The following is a 6,858-nucleotide window of genomic DNA, read 5'->3' as shown; positions in this document are numbered from 1 at the left end:
GTTTGGTGCCATGACGCAGATAGGGTTGGGTTTCTCCTTCAGATGCTCACTTACTCCACCCAAGTAACCAGACCCCTGTGTTGACCCCTTGTGCTCCATTTGTGACTGGTGACTGGGGGACCCATTGGTGCGTCTGACTTCAAGTCCTGTTGCAGACTCTTGCCCGTTGACAGTACAGTAAGGAGTTTATTTTGATTCTTTTTGAGGACAGTTTCCCCCCACTATTTGAAAGTAGAGCGCTCCTATGAAATCTTTTGTAAACTGAAATGGTATAAAACAAAGAACATGTCCACTTTCCCAAAATTCGAGTTATGCCATTTTGCTTTTATGAAAGACTTACATTAGTACCTGTTTTTAGTAATGGGAAGAAATCTGAAAAGGATTTTCAGTTTTATGGAAAAAGCCGGTACTGTTCTCATGTAGGTCTTTCCTGACAGTGGAGTGGCAGAACACAAACTTGCGGGAAGCAGAGGTACCTTTACTTGCTTGAATCCCAGCTTCATCCAGTTTTATGATCTGACCATTTGTGATTTCTGCAAATAGATTGATGGTTTATAGAGCTCTTGTCTCTGATGGGTGAGCGATGACAGATAATCTATCGTGTTACTCTTTTCCATTGTCAATTGGTCTGTTTTTAGCTCAAATAATCGATTTTATACCCAATAAGAATTTATACCCAATAAGAGAACAGCTCTTTGATATGAAGTTTTCTATATCTGTGTTTATGTGAAATTTAAAATTGAATCTATACACTATCTGGATTCATGTGTATATGTGTCTGTGAGTTTATAATATATTTTAAAATTCAGATGGTATTATCAAATTAGATTATAAAATCTCTTAAAAGAACTCTATTCTGATTGGCTTAAAGATAAATAAGCACTTACATGAAATGAATATTTCTAAAGTTCTCATAGGATACAGAGAGGCTATATCTTTGGGTTTGTTAACAAACTTGTTTACTTTTTGCCACTTTGAGAAATTGTACTAAAGGGGGTGTGTTTTTGTTTTTGTTTAAAAAAAAAAAAAGGTGGGGGAGAGAGAGAAAGAGACAGCAGTTTTGTCCTAAAGTAAAATGATTGGTTGTTCCAAAATGAGAAATAGGAACTTTTAGGATAAACCTCAATAAGTATAAAAGCTTATAGAAAGCTTGAAGGAAGGGAATTTTACTTGACATGATCAAAGTTGGCTAAGGTTTATAATTTACTTACAAGATTTTTTTAAATTTAATTGTTTTTAAATGTTTATTCATTTTTTAGAGAGAGTGAGAGAGGGTGGAGGAGGGGCAGAGAGAGAGGGAGACAATCCAAAGCAGGCTCCAGGTTCTGAGCTGTCAGCACAGAGCCTGATGCAGGGCTCAAACTCATGAACCCAGTCAGGTCACGAGATCATGACCTGAGCCAAAGCCCAACCGACCAAGCCTCGACTTTGGCTCAGGTCATGATCTCACGGTTCCTGAGTTTGAGCTCCATATCCAGCTCTGTGCTGACAGTGTGGAGCCTGGAACCTGCTCCAGATTCTGTATCTTCCTATCTCTCTCTCTCTGCTCCTCCCCTGCTCACACTCTGTCTCTCTCAAAAATAAATATTAAAAATTTTTTTTCTAAATCTTTAGCGCCAATTGTACTGATGAAAACTAGAATTTGCTTTTTTCTCAATTAAAATTGTTCCGGAAACTGGTCTGGATCATCCAGCAGAAGAACCAGCACACGGAGATCTTGGAAGGCAAGAGGTTTATTTTACACTGGTGGGCCCAGAAGAGATCATTCTCCAGAGATCTGAGCCCAGAGCATCAACAGAGGGGACAATTTATAGTCTGCCATTTCCGCATTCCTCATTAGTAGTAATTTGGCTCCTGAAGCAAGCAGGGTGGGAACAAGAACCGGGAAGGGGAAGGGACGTCTTGAGGCAAGGACTGAAATTGCCTTATCAGTCCTGTTGGCCATGATACAACAGATTTTTCCCTAACAAAAGGACAAGATTTTCTGAGATTATTGGTTGCTTTATCAAAGTTTATTGGTACCTTCTGTGTAATCTGCCCAGATGACAAAGATTCTGTGTATTATAAGAATAATTTCCTGTGTTTTATGTTGACTTTGTCATGTCTGTGATTATTTGAGAACAAAGACTTTCACTTCTGAAAGAGCTATTTTAGGTTGTTTATCATCACAGTATCTCCTATGTTTGCTTTTTAATTCTGTTACTGTCACTTCGATTACATTGGTAGCCATGTATTATTCTCAGTAACCCATGACCTAATCTTTTTTTTTTTTTAATTTTTTTAACGTTTATTTGTTATTGAGAGACAGAGAGACCCAGAGCATGAGCAGGGGAGGGGCCAAGAGATGGAGAGACACGGAATCCAAAGCAGGCTCCAGGCTCCGAGCTGTCAGCACAGAGACCGACGCCGGGCTCGAACTCACAAGCCACGAGATCATGACCTGAGCTGAAGTCGGACACTCTACCAACTGAGCCACCCAGGTGCCCCCCCCCCCCCCCACCCAACTCCCACCATGACCTAATTTTAACCAGTGTTCAAATTCTCCTGACAAGTTTTGGTATTTTGCATTTCCTAAATTGAATCCTAAATGGTGTCTTTAAGTCTGTCTTTAAGATTTCCCAGAGGGTCCCCAGAAAAATTGCAAGCAATTTGTTCTTTTCCCTTATGAGAAGAGAGGTGCTGGAAATAATTAGGCTTATTTGATATGTTACCATAGATGAGTTGTATGGAACACATTGTCAAATCAGAAAAGATAGCTAACCTTCCCTAGGTTAAATCTGTATGGGTAAAATGTTACTAATATAAATGTTTAGAAATGATATGATGTATGGGAAGCTCCCTCATTGTCTGTGATATGCTTCTTTATTTTATTTTTTTTAATGTTTATTTGTTTTTGAGAGAGAGAGTGAGCAGGGGAGGGGCAGAGAGAGAAGGAGACAGAGGATCTGAAGCAGGCTCTGCTGACAGCAGAGAGCCTGATGCAGGGCTCAGACTCACAAATCCTGAGATCATGACCTGAGCTCAAGTCAGCTGCTTAACGACCACCCAGGCTCCCCATCTGTGATATGCTTCTATTAACGAAAGTCTTAGTGCTACTTTGCATAATATTAAACAACAGTACACTGTTGTCATAATTTATTTTTTTAATGTTAATTTGGTAACAACTTTACTTCTTTAATTTGAATCTAGCATCCAGGCCAGTGGTTTTCAAGTGAGGATTCACATTACTTACCTACAGAATTTTATTAATATACAGATACTTAGGACCTACTCCACACTTACTGAATCTCTTTACTTGATGCTATCAGTATATTCCTGGTATATTTTAACTATGCACTTAATATTCATTGTATATTATGTCCCAGGATTATTACATGCTATATCTGATGATATTTTTCTCTTAAAGATTATGTTCATTCATTTTTAAAAGTTAGATGAAGGGGAGCCTGGGTGGCTCAGTCGGTTAAACATCTAACTCTTTTTTTTTTTTTTTAATTTTTTTTTTCAATGTTTTTTTTTATTTATTTTTGGGACAGAGAGAGACAGAGCATGAACGGGGGAGGGGCAGAGAGAGAGGGAGACACAGAATCGGAAACAGGCTCCAGGCTCTGAGGCATCAGCCCAGAGCCTGACGCGGGGCTCGAACTCACGGACCGCGAAATCGTGACCTGAACTGAAGTCGGACGCTTAACCGACTGCGCCACCCAGGCGCCCCAAACATCTAACTCTTGATTTGGGCTCAGGTCATGGTCTCACCATTCAAGAGACTGAGCCCTGTGTCAAGCTCTGGGCTGACAGCGTGGAGCCTGCTTGAGATTCTCAATCTCTCTCTCTCTCTCGGTGTCTCTCTCTCTCAAAATGAATAAATAAAGATTGAAAAACAACAAAAGATGCAATATCTACTGTTCTTTGAAAATAGGATGAATCATCATGTTTATAGTTTATCTAAAACATGTCTTAGATTCACTTTGTTTTGTACACCACAGAAACATCTCAATTTACTTTTCAGCTACATTATTCTTATAAGGAACTTTTATCAGATCTTTAATTTTTTGAATTTTTTTTTTAAAGTAAGCTCTGTGCCCAACATGGGACTTGAACTCACAGCCCTGAGATCAAGGGTCACATGCTCTACCAACTGAGCAAGCTACATGCCCCCAGATCTTTCACTTTTGAACATGATCGGTAATAAATTAACTACAATCATTTTGAGTCTTTTGTCACCTACAGATAAGTTTTGCTTTACTCTGATGCTTCCATGAGGGGTCTTGCCTGTACCACTTAGGTACATGCCCAAGTGGATTTTCTTCAACAGGAGACCCGAGGAAAGGGACTTTGCCAGGTACTTTTGGGCACAGACTTCTGAAAGCCTCACTGAAACAACTTAGAGACAAATGGACTGAATCAGAATTTCCAAGACATTAGTCAAAAAACAGATGGGTTCATGAGATTGCTGACTCAAGTTGCAGTGGAAAGAGAATTTATTATATAGTACTGACTGATGAAGGATGATTGTGGCTTGTGTTAGAAATAGTGTTCATATTTTAATATCCTATTTTCTGGATATAAAGAAGCCACTAAGGTATCTTTTCTCTTAAGCTGTCTATAACTCATAACAATTTAATAGATTATGCTTTTAAAAACAGAAATGACAGGGGTGCCTGGGTGGCTCTGTTGGTTAAGCGTCTGACTTTAGCTCAAGTCATGATCTCACGGTTTGCAGGTTTGAGCCCCGCGTCGGACTCTGTGCTGACAGCTCAGAGCCTGGAGCCTGCTTCAGATTCTGTGTCTCCGTTTCTCTCTCTGCCCCTCCCCTGATCACACTCAGCCTCTCTCTCCTTCAAAAATAAATAAACATTAAAAAAAAAAACAAAAACCAGAAATAACACATTTAACTTTTTCTCCCTGCCTGAGCTCTCCAGCATTCAGGAACTATTAAATATTCTCTCTTCATGGCAATATACTTATTTGAATAGGTTCAATCCTTACCAGTCTTCCATGTTAGCAACACAATTGGAAACATTAGTCATGCAACCATGGCCTTACTTGGAATGACATATTTGAGACTGATGCTCATTTAACCATATATGACCAAACACTTTTTTTTACTGTTTATTTATTTTTGAGAGAGAGAGAGAGATACAGAGCACGAGTCGGGGAGGGGCAGAGAGACTGAGACACAGAATCCAAAGCAGGCTCGGATTGACATGGGGCTTGAACTAACTGTGTGATCATGACCTGAGTCGAAGTTGGACACTCAATTGACTAAATCACCTTGATGCTCCATGACCAAACACTTATAAGAAACAAAGGTTGACTTTAGGGAGCCAATGCTTATAAAGCTGTCTTGGAAAAACTGTCCTTATATCTGCCTTATACTAAAAGTTTCTAGTGTAACAGGTGAGTATAAAAAGTCACGTATTTGGGAAGACCAGCAAATTAGGATTTTTTTTTGGAACCCCAAGAAGAGTGGATTTCACTGAAATCTATAGGTACTACAGACGAGATCTGTGGTAAGTTCTTGCCTTGACTTCCTAGCTTCCTAAGGTTTTTAAAAGTCCAATCTGAGATTCTTTTTGAAAGCTTCCAGAAGAGCAAACCTAAGAAGACTTATATAATGGTAAATTATGATTCTTGCTTCATTTATATAAATCATCAGGCCATATCTGATGAGACTATCCTTATTTGCAGATCAGGAATAGCCTTTCTTTGAGATTATTTTTGAATAAGAGGAGGGTGAGTGTAAAGGGAAATTTTGTGTCAGTAGAAAACTGCATGGCCCAGAGCACTTTTTTCCCAGTTATCAGATTCTGGCCCTGTTATTCATTGCCTTTGAGCTATTTTGTGCTCCTACATAAAGAGCAGATAATTTGATAAACAAATTCTGTCACTATGTGTTAGAAATTTAGTTGACTTTCTTCTTTCTCCATCCCTTGGAAAAACCACTTGTGGTATCTATCTGAAAATTGGATTGGATCCTGTCACTTTGCTCACATTGTCAATAATACCAAATTTTCAATTCTTTTCATTTCCTTAGGCATCTAGCTACAATACTCCACACTAAGTTTTTCAATTTTTCTCCCTTGCACCTGACCTGGTGTCATGGAGAACTAAAACCTGACCAGCCAGATTCTTGTCTATTGGAACTCTAAGTTGCCTTGCTCTGGGCCTTTGAAGAAGCCCTGAGAGCCAAAGTCCAATGACTTGATATAAGCCTTGGAGGAGTCATCACTGTAGCAGACCATAAGCCAGATGTTTTCTTGGACAAGCTGCTGTCGGGGCCACTAAGGAAGCAGGTCCAGTGAAATGCTCAGGTCATGCATGTCCATATATGAGAGGTAACCAATGTCATGCACATCCCCAGAGCACTGACATTCTAGCTTTAAGAAACCCAATGAGTGGTGTTACATAACTGAAAGATTTTCCTCCACTGACCTGGATTCCACTAGACTGGTTACCCTCAAGTTTCAACTCCTGACTACTTAATACAACCTTCTATATTAATATTTCTCTTTTTCATGTAAGATGCCTGATATCCATAACTTCAAAAAAACTGATCTTGGGGGCACCTGGGTGACTCAGTTGGTTGAGTATCTAGCTCTTGATTTTGATCAGGTCATGATCCCAGGTTCATGGAATCAGGCCCCATGTCAAGCTCTGTGCTGAGCATAGAGCCTTCTTGGGATTTTCTCTCTCGCCCCCTCTGCCCCTCTCCCCGGATCTCACACACAGATACTCTCTCTCTCTCTCTCTCAAAAAACAAGTAAAAAAAACCCCGATTTTTGCCATCACCCCTAACAAATGGTTCAACTGATTTTTATAGGAACAATGCCAACAACAATCCTTGATAGACTATTT

This window comes from Puma concolor, chromosome C1 (assembly GCF_028749965.1).
Source record: "Puma concolor isolate L17-30 chromosome C1, mPumCon1.1.hap2, whole genome shotgun sequence".
Classification (NCBI taxonomy): domain Eukaryota; kingdom Metazoa; phylum Chordata; class Mammalia; order Carnivora; family Felidae; genus Puma; species Puma concolor.
The sequence above is the reverse complement of the archived record's forward strand: the minus strand, read 5'-3'. Positions refer to the sequence as shown.